An 18427-nucleotide genomic window follows, 5' to 3' on the forward strand; every position below is an offset into this window, starting at 1 on the left:
GATCGGCCATGCTAAATTGCCCATAGTGTTCAGGGGTGTGTGGGTTATCGGGGGATGGGTCTGGGTGGGATGCTCCAAGGGGCAGTGTGGGCTTGTTGGGCCAAAGGGCCTGTTTCCACACTGTAGGGATTCTAATCTGATCTCGCACAGGCTTGGAGGGCTGAAGGCCCTGTTCCTGTGCTGCAATTCACTTTGTTCTTTCAATTGCAAGAATTATTCATTCCCATCTGGTGTAAAAAGGAAACAAGATATCTGGCTCCACCATGGCTTACATAAGAAATTAGCGATACTATTAGATCCCGAGAGGAGATGTGTAAAATTACCAGAAAAAGCAGCCAGCCTGAAGACTGGGAGTATTTTAGACTTCATATATAAAAAAAGAAATCAAGAGAGGGAAATACATTAAGAGAATATAATTCCAAGGAGCATAGAAATTAACTGCAAGGGCTTCTATAAAAATGTGAAGAGAAGAAGATAAATTAAGACAATTGTAGGTTCAAAACGGTGACAAGTCAGGGAAATTATCATGGGAAGCAAAGAACTGGCAGAGAATTTAACACATACTTTGGTTCTGTCTTCATAAAGGAGAACACAAATAATCTCCCAGAAATGGTTAAAGGATAGGAAAAAAGGAGGTGGCAGGCAATAATTAGTGGTGTACCACAGAGATCAGTGTTTGGACCCCAGTTATTCGCATGGATATAATTGACCTGGATGAGGGAACCAAATGCAACATTTCCATGTTTGCTGACAGCACAAAACTGGGTGGCGCTGAGAGTCGTGAGGAGTTCAAATCCAGGTAAATGCGAAGTGATGCATTTTGGAGGATCCAATTCAAGAGCGAACTATACAGTAAATGGAAAATTCCTGGGGAAAATTGATGAACAGAGAGATCTGGGTGTTCAGGTCCATTGTTCCCTTTAGGTGACAACGCAGGTCAATAGGGTGGTCAAGAAGGCATATGGCATGCTTTCCTTCATTGGACGGGGTATTGAGTACAAGAGTTGGCAGGTCATGTTGCAGTTGTATAGGACTTTGGTTCGGCCACATTTGGAGTACTGCGTACAGTTCTGGTCGCCACGTTACCAAAAGGATGTGGACGCTTTGGAGAGGGTGCAGAGGAGGTTCACCAGGATATTGCCTGGTATGGAGGGCACTAGCTATGAAGAGAGGTTTGAGGAGATTAGGATTATTTTCATTAGAAAAACGGAGGTTGAGGGGGGATCTGATTGAGGTCTACAAAATCATGAGGGGTATAGACAGGGTGGATAGCAAGAAGCTTTTTCCCCAGAGTGGGGGACTCAATTACTAGGGGTCATGAGTTCAAAGTGAGAGGAGCAAAGTTTAAGGGAGATATGCGTGGAAAGTTCTTTACACAGAGGGTGGTGGGTGCCTGGAACACATCAGCAGAGGTGGTAGAGGCGGGCACGATAGCGTCATTTACGATGTATCTAGACAGATACATGAATGGGCAGGGAGTAGAGGGATACAGATCCTTAGAAAATAGGTGACAGATTTAGACAGAGGATCTGGATTGGCGCAGGCTTGGAGGGCCGAAGGGCCTGTTCCTGTGCTGTAGGTTTCTTTGTTCTTTGATATGAGGGTGCTTCGAAGTTATTCAGAAACGATGAGCGAAGGGGAAAACATATGGCAGATGCAGTAGTGTGGCTAAATAGGAAGTTATGTACATTGGAGTCGAAAACAGAAAGGCAGAGTATTATTGAAATCAAAATGCAGATATACAAAGGTGCTTATACACCAGTCACTGAAAGTGGACAGGCAGGGGCAACAAGCAATTAGGAAGGGAGATGATCCACTGTCTTTCAGTGCAAGATGGTTTCAGCGCTAAACTAGGGATATCTCACTGCACTTATACACTGAGACCACCTGCAGTATTGTGCACAGTTTTGGTCCCCCTACCTAAGAAAGGATATATTTGCCATAGAGAGAATACAGTGGAGGCTCACCAGATTGATACCAGAGATGACAGGATCATCTATGAGGAGGGATTGGTTCAAATGGGCTTGTATTTGCTCGAGGTTAGAAGGATGAGATAGCATCTAACTGAAATGGGTAAAAATCTAACAGGGCTGGACAGACTAGATGCAGGGAGGATGTTTTCCCCTGGCGGGGGATTTCGAATCAGAGGATGCGGTCTCAGAATACAGGGCAGACTATTTATGACTTACTTCACTCTTGGATTTCTATCTCGTAAGAAGGCCAGGGCCATGAACAGATTCAAGGGAGATGGTGATAAATTTGTAGATTTTTAAAGGTGTGAAGGAGTAGGGGGAGACATGACGTTTAGATCAAGGATCAGCCGTGATCTTAATGAATGATGAAGCAGGCTCCAATTCCTAGACCTTTCCCATCTGGGCATTGTGTTACACGGACTAAAAACATGAGGAAATTGAAAACTCAGGACTCCTCCCTGAGAAGGCGCAGTACTGAATTTAACAAATCCTGTCCCTTCTGGGACTGGAGTCAGACATGAGCGTGGACTTTACCAGTCGACGCTGGGCAAACTCTACCATTTATTGCAATACACCTCAATGTCACTCTTACACGTGGCTCCATTAATCCAAAATCATTCCAGGCAACTGGGGATGGGCAGTAAACATTGGGCTGGTACATACGCCAAGAACAAATAAAAACTGAAAGAACTGCGGATGCTGTAATTCAGGAACAAAGACAAAGTTGCTGGAAAAGCTCAGCAGGTCTGGCGGCACCTGCGGAGGAGAGAACAGAGGTAATCGGGTCGGGTGACCCTTCCACAGAAGGGCTCTGAGGAAGGGTCACCAGACCCAAAACGTTAACTCTGTCTTCTCCTCCGCAGATGCCGCCAGACCTGCTGAGCTTTTCCAGCAACTTTGTTGCTGTTCTAAGAACAAATGATCGTCTTTAGATGATCAGTTTGCCAACAACAAGGGGGAGACATCTTCAAGCACATTTTTTACAAAGAGTCACTCAAAAATCACAGCCTCAGTGTTTCAAGCAATTATCAGTCCAGTTCTGTGAAATTACCTGGCCTGACAAGCAGGAGGCTGGAAGAACGCAGCAGGCCGGGCAGCATCTGGAGAGGAGGAACAGCCAACATTTTGGGTAATTCCCTACTCCAGGACATACCTCCAGATGCTGCCTGGCCTGTTGTGTTCTTCCAGCCTCCTGTTTGTCCAGCTTGGATTCCAGCATCTGCTTTTTTCTTTGCTGTCTCTATATGAGCAATTACCTGAAACAGGAGTGACAATATCAAGCTAATAAAATGTGAGGCTGGACGAACACAGCAGGCCAAGCAGCATCTCAGGAGCACAAAAGCTGACGTTTCGGGCCTAGACCCTTCATCAGAGAGGGGGATGGGGGGAGGGAACTGGAATAAATAGGGAGAGAGGGGGAGGCGGACCGAAGATGGAGAGTAAAGAAGATAGGTGGAGAGAGTATAGGTGGGGAGGTAGGGAGGGGATAGGTCAGTCCGGGGAAGACGGACAGGTCAAGGAGGTGGAATGAGGTTAGTAGGTAGCGGGGGGTGCGGCTTGGGGTGGGAGGAAGGGATGGGTGAGAGGAAGAACCGGTTAGGGAGGCAGAGACAGGTTGGACTGGTTTTGGGATGCAGTGGGTGGGGGGGAAGAGCTGGGCTGGTTGTGTGGTGCAGTGGGGGGAGGGGACGAACTGGGCTGGTTTAGGGATGCAGTAGGGGAAGGGGAGATTTTGAAACTGGTGAAGTCCACATTGATACCATATGGCTGCAGGGTTCCCAGGCGGAATATGAGTTGCTGTTCCTGCAACCTTCGGGTGGCATCATTGTGGCAGTGCAGGAGGCCCATGATGGACATGTCATCAAGAGAATGGGAGGGGGAGTGGAAATGGTTTGCGACTGGGAGGTGCAGCCGAACTCATCTCCACCTGTCTGGACTCCATTTTCTCCCCTTTGGTCCAGGAACTCCCCACCTACGTCCGTGACACCACCCACGCCCTCCACCTCCTCCAGGACTTCCAATTCCCTGGCCCCCAACACCTCATATTCACCATGGACGTCCAGTCCCTGTACACCTGCATTCCGCATGGAGATGGCCTCAAGGCCCTCCGCTTCTTCCTGTCCCGCAGGCCCGACCAGTCCCCCTCCACCGACACTCTCATCCGCCTAGCTGAACTCGTCCTCACACTCAACAACTTCTCTTTTGACTCCTCCCACTTCCTACAGACTAAGGGGGTGGCCATGGGCACCCGCATGGGCCCCAGCTATGCCTGCCTCTTTGTAGGTTACGTGGAACAGTCCCTCTTCCGCACCTACACAGGCCCCAAACCCCACCTCTTCCTCCGGTACATTGATGACTGTATCGGCGCCGCCTCTTGCTCCCCAGAGGAGCTCGAACAGTTCATCCACTTCACCAACACCTTCCACCCCAACCTTCAGTTCACCTGGGCCATCTCCAGCACATCCCTCACCTTCCTGGACCTCTCAGTCTCCATCTCAGGCAACCAGCTTGTAACTGATGTCCATTTCAAGCCCACCGACTCCCACAGCTACCTAGAATACACCTCCTCCCACCCACCCTCCTGCAAAAATTCCATCCCCTATTCCCAATTCTTCCGCCTCCGCCGCATCTGCTCCCACGACAAGACGTTCCACTCCCGCACATCCCAGATGTCCAAGTTCTTTACGGACCGCAACTTTCCCCCCACGGTGATCGAGAACGCCCTTGACCGCGTCTCCCGCATTTCCCGCGACACATCCCTCACACCCCGCCCCCGCCACAACCGCCCCAAGAGGATCCCCCTCGTTCTCACACACCACCCTACCAACCTCCGGATACAACGCATTATCCTCCGACAGTTCCGCCATTTACAATCCGACCCCACCACGCAAGACATTTTTCCATCCCCTCCCCTGTCTGCTTTCCGGAGAGACCACTCTCTCCGTGACTCCCTTGTTCGCTCCACACTGCCCTCCAACCCCACCACACCCGGCACCTTCCCCTGCAACCGCAGGAAATGCTACACTTGCCCCCACACCTCCTCCCTCACCCCCATCCCAGGCCCCAAGATGACATTCCACATCAAGCAGAGGTTCACCTGCACATCTGCCAATGTGGTATACTGCATCCACTGTACCCGGTGCGGCTTCCTCTACATTGGGGAAACCAAGCGGAGGCTTGGGGACCGCTTTGCAGAACACCTCCGCTCAGTTCGCAATAAACAACTGCACCTCCCAGTCACAAACCATTTCCACTCCCCCTCCCATTCTCTTGATGACATGTCCATCATGGGCCTCCTGCACTGCCACAATGATGCCACCCGAAGGTTGCAGGAACAGCAACTCATATTCCGCCTGGGAACCCTGCAGCCATATGGTATCAATGTGGACTTCACCAGTTTCAAAATCTCCCCTTCCCCTACTGCATCCCTAAACCAGCCCAGTTCGTCCCCTCCCCCCACTGCACCACACAACCAGCCCAGCTCTTCCCCCCCACCCACTGCATCCCAAAACCAGTCCAACCTGTCTCTGCCTCCCTAACCGGTTCTTCCTCTCACCCATCTCTTCCTCCCACCCCAAGCCGCACCCCCCGCTACCTACTAACCTCATCCCACCTCCTTGACCTGTCCGTCTTCCCCGGACTGACCTATCCCCTCCCTACCTCCCCACCTACACTCTCTCCACCTATCTTCTTTACTCTCCATCTTCGGTCCGCCTCCCCCTCTCTCCCTATTTATTCCAGTTCCCTCCCCCCATCCCCCTCTCTGATGAAGGGTCTAGGCCCGAAACGTCAGCTTTTGTGCTCCTGAGATGCTGCTTGGCCTGCTGTGTTCATCCAGCCTCACATTTTATTAGCTTGGAATCTCCAGCATCTGCAGTTCCCATTATCTCTGTGACAATATCATCAGCTCTTAATGGGCAATCAGTCCTTATGGATCACAACAGAAGGAGAAACATTGAGAAAACATATTCCACTCACTAGGTGGCCAGGAGTATGTTTTTACCTTAAATGTTTGTTTCAGCACATTCATGACACAAGAGCCAAGCAATGACCCATCTTCAACAAGGAAACACCAAAATGTTGCTCCTTGAAATTAACATCATTGATTCCCCCATGATCAACACTATCCTGGGTGTTACTATTAACCAGAAACTGAGCTGGACTCACCACATAAACACAGTGGCTACAAGAGAAGGTCAGAAGCTGGGAATACTGTAGCAAGTAACTCACTGTTTGACATTTTTATAAATGACCTGGATGAGGGCGTAGAAGGATGGGTTAGTAAATTTGCAGACGACACTAAGGTCGGTGGAGTTGTGGATAGTGTCGAAGGATGCTGTAGGTTGCAGAGAGACATAGATAAGCTGCAGAGCTGGGCTGAGAGGTGGCAAATGGAGTTTAGTGTGGACAAGTGTGAGGTGATGCACTTTGGTAGGAGTAACCAGAAGGCAAAGTACGGGGCTAATGGTAAGATTCTTGGTAGTGTAGATGAGCAGAGAGATCTCGGTGTCCATGTACACAGATGCTTGAAAGTTGCCACCCAGGTTGACAGGGCTGTAAAGAAGGCATACAGTGTTTTAGCTTTTATTAACAGAGGGATCGAGTTCCAGAACCAAGAGGCTATGCTGCAGCTGTACAAAACTCTGGTGTGGCCGCACTTGGAGTATTGTGTATAGTTCTGGTCACCGCATTATAAGAAGGATGTGGAAGCGTTGGAAAGGGTGCAGAGGAGATTTACTAGGATGTTGCCTGGTTTTGAGGGAAAGTCTTACGAGTAAAGGCTGAGGGACTTGAGGCTGTTTTCGTTAGAGAGAAGAATGTTGAGAGGTGACTTAATTGAGACGTATAAGATAATCAAAGGGTTAGATAGGGTGGATAGGGAGAGCCTTTTTCCTAGGATGGTGACGGCGAGTACGAGGGGGCATAGCTTTAAATTGAGGGGTGAAAGATATAGGACAGATGTCAGAGGTAGTTTCTTTACTCAGAGAGTAGTAAGGGAATGGAACGCTTTGCCTGCAACGGTAGTAGATTCGCCAACTTTAGGTACATTTAAGTCGTCATTGGATAAGCATATGGACGTACATGGAATAGTGTAGGTTAGATGGGCTTGAGATCGGTATGACAGGTCGGCACAACATCGAGGGCCGAAGGGCTTGTACTGTGCTGTAATCTTCTATGTTCGATGTACCCCTCCTGACTCCTCAAAGCCTGCCCACCATCTACAAGGCACAAGTCAGGAGTGTGATGGAATACTCCCCACTTGCCTGGATGGGTGCAGCCCCAACAACACTCAAGAAGCTCGACACCATCCAGGACAAAGCAGCCCTCTTGATTGGCACCACATCCACAAGGATCCACTCCCCCCGCCACCGACGCTCAGTAGCAGCAGTGTGTACAATCTACAAGATGCACTGCAGAAATTCACCAAAGATCCTCAGATAGCACCTTCCAAACCCACGACCACTTCCATCTAGAAGGACAAGGGCAGCAGATACATGGGAACACCACCCCCTGCAAGTTCCCCTCCAAACCGCTCACCATCCTGCCTTGGAAATATATCGCTGTTCCTTTACTGTCATTGGGTCAAACTTCTGAAAATCCCATCGGAATTTCCACTGTACCTACAATGTGTAGACTTCAAGAAGGCAGCTCACCACTACCTCGCCAAGGGGCAATTATGGACGAGCAATAAATGCTGGTCCAGCCGGCAATACCCACACTCAATGAACAAGGCGATAAAAGGGCTGCTGGCACTCCGAGGAAAGTGGGTTAAATTTGTTAAATTCGGTGAGCTACATCTGAGGTTCTTCAGGATGAATAGGAACTGATGTGGTGAATAATCAAAGCCACAGGCAACTCGATAGAAAGCGTTTCCGTTTATGTATTATAGGTCGTGGCCTCCCAATGCAGTTTACAGCACCACCCCTTTTGCAGTTATCAGGAAGTGTGGTCGCCCATTTTCCCATGGTGAGCTCCCACAAACAGCACTGTGATAGCAATCACATCCTCAGCTCGCGAAAGGCTAATGGAGGGGAAGGTCTGGTCAAGCAGCGGGGATAGCTCGGCTGCTCTTCATCTTGGGATCATACTTTGCCTTTGCTGGGAGATTTGAGGCAGCCTCGGATAAATCCCTCAGCCAGTGTCAGGACCCTGTGAGTGTGCTGCACTCCCTCACCAGTTCAGGCGGCCCCTGACCTGCCGGCTCAGAGATTCAACACCATGCCAGCTATCACGTTGATCAGTCAGATCCCTACTGTGGGTCACGTAGCACTGATTTCAGAATGTTGCCTTACAAAGTCAGGTTTGCTCTGGTGAGATGGCTGACCTTTGTGTTGCAATGAGTTACATGAAATGAGCCTGGTAATTTGAGCTATATTGACTCGAACTGGACCTGAAGCTCAAAGCACAGTATGACAGGCTCATCTAAGAAGATAAGAAACAGGGTGGGTATAGATGGGCATTTCTCAGATTGGAGATGTATTGGAAGCGGTGTTCCCCAGGGAACAGTGTTGGGACCCTATTTCTGATTTATGTAAATGACTTGGAGATGGGTGATAATGGTAAGATCTCCAAATTTACAGATGATACAAAGCTGGGGAGAAGAGTGAGTTGCGAGGATGATGTTGAGTGACTTGGGAGAGGCATTGACAAGTTGGCCAAATGGACAAACAGCTGGCCAATGAATTTCAATGTAGACAAATGCGTGGTAATGCACTCTGATGGAAGAAAAGGCAATACAGGCTCAATGGTGTAATGTTGAGGGTAGTACAGGAGCAAAGGGGCCTTACGGTTCCAGAGCATGTTTCTCTGAAGGTGGCTTGGCAATCTGAAACAGTTGTTAAGGTGACTTATAGGGTCCTTGGGTTTATATATAAAGGCCTAGAGTATAAAAGCAAGGAAATGATACTGTACACCTACAGATCATTGATCAGAATATTTGGAATATTGTGAGACAGTAAGAACTGCCGATGCTGGAGTCAGAGATAACACAGCGCGGAGCTGGAGGGACACAGCAGGCCAGACACCATCAGAGGAGCAGGAAAGTTGATGTTTTAGGTCGGGATCCTAAACGCCAGCTTTCCTAGATTTGGAGTGTTGTGTTCAGTTCTGCGCACCTTATTTAAGGAAGGACGTTAAAGCCTTGGAGAGAGTTCAAAGGAGATTTACAAGAAAAACACCAGGAACAAGGGGTTTTCGAAGCAGGGAAAGATTAGAGAGATTGGCTTTATTTTCCTTGGAGCAGAGAAGATGAAGAGGTGACCATATTAATGTGTTCAAATTATGAACAGTTTTGACCAGGTAAAGAAGGATATTTTGTTCCCACTAGTTGGTATGTCAGTAACTCGGGGGGTCACAATTTCACTATTGTCAGCGAGAAAGTTAGGAGTGAGATGCGATATGTCCCTCTGAGACAGGCAAGAAGGGGTAAGATAAAGGAACCTTGGATGACAAGAACGGTGGAGCTTCTCGTCAAAAGGAAGAAGGTAACTTACATAAGGTGGAGGAAGCTAGGGTCAAGCTCAGCTCTAGAGGATTACAGGCAGGCGAGGAAGGAGCTCAAAAATGGTCTGAGGAGAGCCAGGAGTGGGCACGAGAAAGGCTTGGCAGGACGGATTAGGGAGAACACAAAGGCATTTTACACTTATGTGAGGAATAAGAGAATGGTCAAAGAAAGAGTAGGGCCGATCAGGGATAGCATAGGGAACTTGTGTGTGGAGGCTGAGGAGGTAGGTGAAGCCCTAAATGAGTTTTTTGCTTCTGTCTTTACGAAAGAAACGAACTTTGTAGTGAATGAAACCTTTGAAGAGCAGGTGTGCATGCTGGAATGGATAGAGATAGAGGAAGCTGATGTGCTGAAAATTTTGTCAAACATTAAGATTGACAAGTCGCCAGGCCCGGACCAGATTTGTCCTCGGCTGCTTTGGGAAGTGAGAAATGCAATTGCTTCACCACTTGCGAAGATCTTTGCATCCTTGCTCTCCACTGGAGTCGTACCTGAGGACTGGAGAGAGGCAAATGTAATTCCTCTCTTCAAGAAAGGAAATAGGGAAATCCCTGGCAATTACAGACCAGTAAGTCTCACATTTGTCGTCTGCAAGGTGTTAGAAAGGATTCTGAGGGATAGGATTTATGACCAACTGGAAGAGCATGGCTTGATTAAATGCAGTCAACACGGCTTTGTGAGGGGCAAGTCATGCCTCACAAACCTTATCGAGTTCTTTGAGGACGTGACTAGAAAGGTTGATGAGGGTCGAGCTGTGGATGTGATGTATATGGACTTCAGTAAGGCATTTGATAAGGTTCCCCATGGTAGGCTCATTCAGAAGATCAGGAGGAATGGGATACAGGGGAACTTAGCTGCCTGGATACAGAATTGGCTGGCCAACAGAAGACAGCGAGTGGTAGTAGAAGGAAAATATTCTGCCTGGAAGTCAGTGGTGAGTGGTGTTCCACAGGGCTCTGTCCTTGGGCCTCTACTGTCTGTAATTTTTATTAATGACTTGGATGAGGGGACTGAAGGATGGGTCAGCAAGTTTGCAGATGACACAAAGGTCGGAGGTGTCATTGACAGTTTAGAGGGCTGTTGTAGGCTGCAGCGGGACATTGACAGGATGCAGAGATGAGCTGAGAGGTGGCAGATGGAGTTCAACCTGGATAAATGCGAGGTGATGCATTTTGGAAGGTCGAATTTGAAAGCTGAGTACAGGATTAAGGATAGGATTCTTGGCAATGTGGAGGAACAGAGGGATCTTGGTGTGCAGATACATAGATCCCTTAAAATGGCCACCCAAGTGGACAGGGTTGTTAAGAAAGCATATGGTGTTTTGGCTTTCATTAACAGGGGGATTGAGTTTAAGAGTCATGAGATCTTGTTGCAGCTCTATAAAGCTTTGGTTAGACCGCACTTGGAATACTGCGTCCAGTTCTGGTCGCCCTATTATAGGAAAGATGTGGATGCTTTGGAGAGGGTTCAGAGGAGGTTTACCAGGATGCTGCCTGGACTGGAGGGCTTATTTTATGAAGTGAGGTTGACTGAGCTCGGACTTTTTCATTGGAGAAAAGGAGGAGGAGAGGGGACCTAATTGAAGTATACAAGATAATGAGAGGCATAGAGAGAGTTGATAGCCAGAGACTATTTCCCAGGGCAGAAAAGGCTAGCACGAGGGTTCATAGTTTTAAGCTGGTTGGAGGAAAGTATAGAGGGGATGTCAGAGGCGGGTTCTTTACACAGAGAGTTGTGAGAGCATGGAATGCGTTGCCAGCAGCAGTTGTGGAAGCAAGGTCATTGGGGTCATTTAAGAGACTGCTGGACATGCATATGGTCACAGAAATTTGAGGGTGCATACATGAGGATCAATGGTCGGCACAACGTCGTGGGCTGAAGGGCCTGTTCTGTGCTGTACTATGTTCTATGTTGTACGTTCATTATCAGAGAGCTGTTAGGATCTGGAATGCGCTGCCTGTGGGAGCGGTGGAGGCAGATTCCGTAGGAGGGTTCAAAAGAGAGCTGGATCGATAGGGCTATGTGGATAGAGCTGGACAGTGGGACTAGCTGGGCAGCTCTTTCAGGAGCCTGCACAAACACAATGGGTCTAATGGCCTTTTTTTCCTGTACTGTAACACTCTATACTTCTAGAAAGGTCCATTCCAACAACAGAAGGCAGAGGAAACAAGAGTGTGCAGTTAATAGAGCTGAAATACAAACAAAACAGTGTAAATATGCCAAACAAAACAAATCAAACAGTATTGTGCCTGAATGCATGGAGCATCTACTGCAAGGCAGATAATACTAACAATACAATAAGTTGTGAACAAGTCCAATTTAGGTGCAATTATGGAGATGGCTGTAAAGTGACCAGGGCTGGGAACTGAATGGGATACTGAGTTTTTAGGGTAGACAATTGAAAAGGAGGTAGTGTAATGAAAGATGAAATCAATGCAACAATGAAAGTATACTGGCCAAGAAATCTCAACATGGTATCAGTCTGTCTGGAGCTAAGAGCAACAAAGGAATCAAAGAGTCCAGGTGGAACTGATGTTTGGGTCTGCAAACAGTGGCGGTAAGCTACAGGATTGCATTAAACAGAAAATTAGAGATGCATACAATGCTGCAGTGATCACGGGTGACTTTAACCTACCTACAGACTGGCCGAACCATAGTATGCAAGATGAATTCCTGGAGTGTGCACAAGGTAATGCTTTGGACAGGGAATTTGAGGAACTAACTTAGGAGCAAGATTTGTTTTGTTGCAGTGAGGTGTTAATTATTTTCTTACGAGAGGTCTGTTTAGGGTAAAATGACCACAATGTGATAGAATCCTTCCTTGGAATGGAAAGTGAACTGGACTAATCCAAAAATAGGTTCCAAAATCTAAATAAAGGAAACTATGAACTTTTGAGGAATGTGTTGGCCGCAGAGACTGTATAATGTCATTGTAGGGACTTGACAGCAAATAGAGAATAATTATTTGAAGGAATGAATGCACTTCAGTCAGAAAAATAGAAAGGCAGAGGATTGTTTAAATATTGATAGATTGGGAGCTGCTGATGTATGAAGGGATTTTGGTTTGCTTGTATAATGGTTGCTGAAGATAAGCATGCAGGTGCAGTAGGCAATCAACAAGGCAATGAGATGTTGGTTTTCATAATGAGGGGGTTTGAGTTCAGGAATAGGGATGTCTTTCTGCAATTATATCGGGTCTTAGTGAGTCCATGCCTGGAGTAGTGTATCCAGTTTTGGTCCCATATCTAAGAAAAGGTAGACTTGCCACAGAGGGGTTACAGCCAACATTCAGCAGATTGATTCCTGGAACGACAATTCTGTTGTATGAGGAGAAATTGGTGCATTTTTGGAGGTACGTACTAAATGGGTTGAAGATACTTTTCTGTGTTGCATGATTCTATGGTTCGGCTAGGCCTCGGCTAGAAGAATGAGACGGGATCTTACAGAAACATCTGAAGTTCTGACAGGGCCAGACAGACTAGATGCAGGGAGGATGCTTTCCCTGGTTGGTGAGTCTAGAACCAGTGGTCACACTCTCAGGATGCAGGTAGGTTATTTAGGACAGGGATAAGGAAAGATTTGTTCACTCAAAGGGTAGTCAGCCTATGGGAATCTCTAGCACAGAAGACTGAGGGGATCAAGACTCCAACAGTTTTCAAGAACAAAAAGGGCATGTTTGAAAAGGCTGGGGATATCAGGGGGTATGGGAAGAAAGTTGGAATATGGCTTTGAGATAGAGGATCAGCCATGATCATGCTGAATGGCAGAGCAGACTTGAAGGGCTGAATGGCCTCCTCCTGCTCCTAGGGCAATGATTTGCCAATATAGGTTAATGAGCCAGTTAGAAACTGAGGCAATCAAAATAAATAAAATCATAAGAGAAGAGAGTAACACATTGGCAGGAACTACACACGTGTGCCATATGTGGATGCCAGCTTTCAACAATGTTTTATCCACAGTTACATACCTTATCTCTAACCTCACCCCATCGTCTGCTCCTGACCTCACTTCCTCATCACCACCTCCCCCACCATGGCTCCTGCTCACATACTTTGTCCTTATCTTTGAAGTATCCACCATCAATCTCTCTGCTGGCTTCCAGACTGAAAGCATATTGGAGTCGTCAGCTCCACCTATTGGCAGACCATAAGCCTAGGAGCAGAAGCAGACCATTCAGCCCATCTAGTCTGCTCCAACACTCACCGAGACCGAGGCTGATCCAACCACCTTTTTGTTTTATGTTAGTAGAAGTTGGTTGATGGGATAAGGGTGTGGCTGGCTAGGGCAGCATTATTGCCCATCCCTAATTGCCCAGAGGGTAGTTAAGAGTCAACAACATTGCTGTGGGTCTGGAGTCACATGTAGGTCACACCAGGTATAAGGAGCAAATTTCCTTCCCTAAGGATATTAGATGGGTATTTAAAAATTACATAGTCACTATTAGACCAGCATTGTTTTCCAGATATTTTGTGTCCAAATTTCCACCATGGTGGGATTCGAACACATGAAATGTAACACAATGGCCTGGGCTTTTGGGTTACTAGTCCAACAACATCACCACTATGGAACTGCCTTCCCCGGAGCTCAATTCCACATTCTTGTCTTCTCCCCATAACCCTTCATTCCCTTACTCATTAAACAGTTCTCTGTCTCAGTCTTGAATATACTTAAAACCCAACTCTCTGCGGTAAAGAATTCCACAGACTTACTCCGCTCTGAGAGAAGAAATTCCTCCTCATCTCGGTCTTACATGTGTGACCATTTATTTGGAGACTGTTCGCTCTGGTCCTAGACTCCCCCATGAGGGGTAACAACCATTCCACATCTACCCTGTTAAGTCCCTTAAGAATCTTATGTGTTTCAATGAGGTCTCCTCTCATTCTACGTAACTCCAAAAAGTCTTTGATCAACTTTTTCAACCTCTCATATGACCAGCAAACCAGAGTAAGCTGTTCGGCTCTGAGTCTGTCCCACCCTTCAATTAGATCACGGCTGGTATTAACTTCAATTCTACATTTCTGCACCTGCCTGAAAATCCTTTATCCCCTCGGATTCCCCTGTGCCTTAAACATATTTAAAGACTCTGCATCCATTGCCTTTTGAGGAAGGAATTTCCAAAGGCCCTGAGAGAAAACAAATGAGAGAGTCATGAGGCATTCCCTCTACACCTGGGATCAGCCCAGTGTACCTTCTTTGTACTGTCTCCAATACCAATATGCCTTTGCCTAGGGAAGGAGACCAAAACTGTTCACAATACTCCAGTTATGGTCTGACTAGTGTTTTGTATCATTGTAGCAACAATCTCCCTAATTTTATATTCCATTCTCCTTGTAATAATGGCCCTGCATTCCATTTGCCTTCCCTATCACCTGTTCGCCTTCTAAGCTTGCTCTTTTTGTGATTTCTGGACAAAGGCTCCCAAATCCTGTTGCTTCCTGCAGTCTTTCTCCATTTCAATAATATTCACCTCTTCTGTTCTTCCAGCCAAAATGCATGACCTCACGTTTTCTCGTATTGGATCCCATCTGCCAAGGTTTCGCCAACTCATTTACCCTGTTTCTATCCCTCAGCAGGGTTTTTGTTTCATCCTCGTCACTTGGCTTTCCACCTATTTTTGTGTCATCCGCAAACTTGCTGATAGAACACTCACCTTCCTCATCCAACTCATTCATATATATTGGAAATAATTGTGCCCCCTGGACTGATCCCTGTGGTGCTCCATTCGTTACAAGTTGCGATCCTGACAATGCCCTCCATATCCTAAATCTCTATTTTCTATTAATCAACCAGTCCTCTGTCCATGCCAATATGCCACCTCCAACAGCATGGGTCCTTATTTTTCTAAGTAGCCTAGTGCATGATACATTACCAAAAACTTCTGAAAATCCAAATATATTACTTTCACTGCTTCCACTTTATCTATCCTGATTGTTACATCCTCAAAGAATTCTAGTAAATTTGTCGGGCATGAGTTTCACTTTCAAGAATCTATTCTTGATCATTTTATGTATTTCTAAATAGTCTCCAATTCCAACTTTTATAATAAGCTCTTAACATTTTTCCAAAAGCAGACATTGAGCTAATTGTCTCATAGTTAACCTCATGTATGTCGCCTTCCCTTTTTAAATAAAGTCGTTACATTACCTGTTGTTGAAAGTTCTTCCTGCAAGGACCAACTTCTGCCAATAAGTAGAGCCTTTATCAGGGTAAGTTCTGAATTTTAACATTTCTTACAGTAAATATACTTATATTGTAGTTCTGAGTTTTTTTTAATATTCATTTTGTTTTAAAGGTTGGCTTAGTTATGAATGGAGAAATTTTGAAATGTACAACCTAATAATGTTTAAAAATTGTATGAAAGGTCCTGAAATATCAAGTTGTAAAGTGTTTCTTTTACATGTCATGATTTGTTTTAGTTTGAAAGTTATTCCAGCTAGAAAAAGGCTGCACTGCACATTGGTGTAGTGTATTTCAGTTTTTTTTAACAAGAATACTGTTCTCTTTCAAGCAGAAAGTATCCGCAGGAACCTAACTCCGGCTTTAACACAGATTGCCAAGGGAGAACCATGCTTCACATAAAGCGGTTTCACTTAAAGCCGTTTCGCTTTAAAGTATACCACTTCAAGCTGATATTTTCAGGAATGTAGCTACAACTTTGGGCTACAGCTAGTCAGACTTACTGTAGTGTGAGCCGCTCTGCGAAAGATGCAACTGGATAGCTACCCAAATTGCTAACAACGGGACATGGAAGTTTTATATCACCGAGTGAGGAGAGGAATTTGTGTACAAGACATGAACCGTCCTGCCCGACCAACTGAGCAACATCGCTTTCCATCTCATTAGATGAGGGGCATGCTAACTAATTAACATCAACTGCCATAAGGTGAGCTATCAATTACAAAGGTATGTAGAAAGGTTTGGATATGATACTTGTCTGCTTTTTGAGCATCATCACATCTATGCTCATAAGTAGGCAATTCCCAAACAGCAAGATCATAAATTGGAACAGTAAAGTCGGCCCAGTCAATGAAAAGGGAGAAAAGATCCCAAACAAGAATTGGGGGAATGCCTTTTGGAAGCTTGGAGTTTGATGTTCCTATCTATACAACCGTGCCTGTTATTTTGGCTATTGTGCTGTCAGTTATTATACAGTGTTACTGCCTGATTTCTGAAGTGCTTGAAGTACAAGAGACAGCTGTTTGTATGATGTTGTATAGTCACAGAAAGAAAGAGAAGGGATGTTGCAAAACAGCGTAGCTGTGTAGGTAAATAGGAAAACTTAGCTAATTCAGGCATTGCTGGCCTCGCACTAGGCTCTCATTTAAAGGTTAGAGGGGGTATTAATGAGAGGAGTGAAGCACAGCCAAGTGTTAACATCTTTGGGTGGCACGGTGGCTCAGTGATTAGCACTGCAGCCTCACAGCACCAGGGACCCGGGTTCGATTCCACCCTCGGGCGACTGTCCGTGTAGAGTTTGCACATTCTCTCCGTGTCTGCTTGGGTTTCCTCCGGGTGCTCCGGTTTCCTCCCACAGTCCAAAGATGTGCAGCCTAGCTGGATCGGCCATGCTAAATTGCTCGTAGTGTTCAGGGATGTGTGGGTTATAGTGGGATGGGTCTGGGTGGGATGCTCCAAGGGACGGTGTGGACTTGTTGGGCTGAAGGGCCTGTTTCCACACTGTAGGGAATCGAATCTTGCTTGAGACTCTGCTGCTGTTACTGGTTCTGGCGGGGACAAAAGCATCTTTTTGTTTTGCAGCCACAATACCAGAAAGGAATGGTGCCTGATTGACCTTAAGGAGCCAGGAAATGGAAGGCGATGGCCTCAGCTCTCGTGTAAATCTAAAGCTGAAGTAATTGTGAAACACTGGCCTCGATGAAGCTGATTATCCGCAGGAAATAGGTGATATTGTGTCCACCGCAGAAGACCTGTGTTTTAAAACAAAGAGGCACATGGAAACTGGGGAAGTGTGATGCCGTTCGGAATGAAGGGACTTTGGAGGATTAGAGAGAGGAGGCAAGAAACTGCTATAAATGTAAGCAGAGCTTGCTCCTGCAGGCAGCTGAGTAAGTTGATAACACTCGGTCAAGTCCACTGGAGGAACCTACAAAAAGTTTGGAAAACCAGCTGAAGAGTTAGTTAGGATATTAAGTTCCAAAGTTTATGCCAGTGTCAGGGAGTTTAGTTTCTGGTGAGACTGAGTCCTGGGCTAAGTAATTGTAACTAGTCATTGCAATCTTTTTCACAGGGTTGGGTTTAATTCTACAAAGTGATTCTGATTTATCAAGAGAAACCTCACTCACTGTTCATTCTCTTTGAGTCATAAACTTGTCGTGGTATCATCGACATGAGTGCAGGGAGGGTGTCTTTGAGGGAGGACGGGAATTCCATATCCTCATGCTCTTTGACTCCCTCATGAGTGAAGAATCTATCTACCTCTGCCTTAAATATTTCTGATCTCCGTCCCTTTGAAACTATAGTCCAACAAGTCTATTAGAAATCACAAGCTTTCGGAGCACCACTCCTTTGTCAGATGATGAAAGCTTATGATTTTATATAAACCTGTTGGACTATAACCTGGTGTCGTGTGACTTCTGACGTTGTCCGTCCCAGTCCAACACCAGCACCTGCACGTCACGCTCTCTAAGGAAGTTAGTTCGCAAGACCCAAGACACGCTGGAGGGGAAAGGCGATCTCCTCATCTGTATGTTAAATGGAGCAACATTTTACCTCTAAACTGTGACCCCCTTGTTCGAGTCTCCCCATCACGGGAAAAATGTCCTGTCACTATCGACCTGTAAAGTTGGAATATTCATGGCCTTGATCAATAGATTCAGCAAGGTTTAAGGGGGGTGAAGATGTTGGACGGGGTTAACATTCAGCTCAGCCAGTGACGTGACTGAGCGATGGAACACTGCGTGCGTTTGAAGGGCAGTTAGGGATGGGGGCA

General features: G+C 46.4%; 1 protein-coding gene across 6 annotated transcripts in view; it reads right to left on the reverse strand.

Annotated features, from left to right (window-relative positions):
- Nucleotides 1-18427, reverse strand: part of LOC125462947 (pituitary adenylate cyclase-activating polypeptide type I receptor-like) — a 211882-nt gene that overhangs the window by 10557 nt on the left and 182898 nt on the right. The window lies entirely within an intron of this gene.

This window comes from Stegostoma tigrinum, chromosome 2 (assembly GCF_030684315.1).
Source record: "Stegostoma tigrinum isolate sSteTig4 chromosome 2, sSteTig4.hap1, whole genome shotgun sequence".
Lineage (NCBI taxonomy): Eukaryota > Metazoa > Chordata > Chondrichthyes > Orectolobiformes > Stegostomatidae > Stegostoma > Stegostoma tigrinum.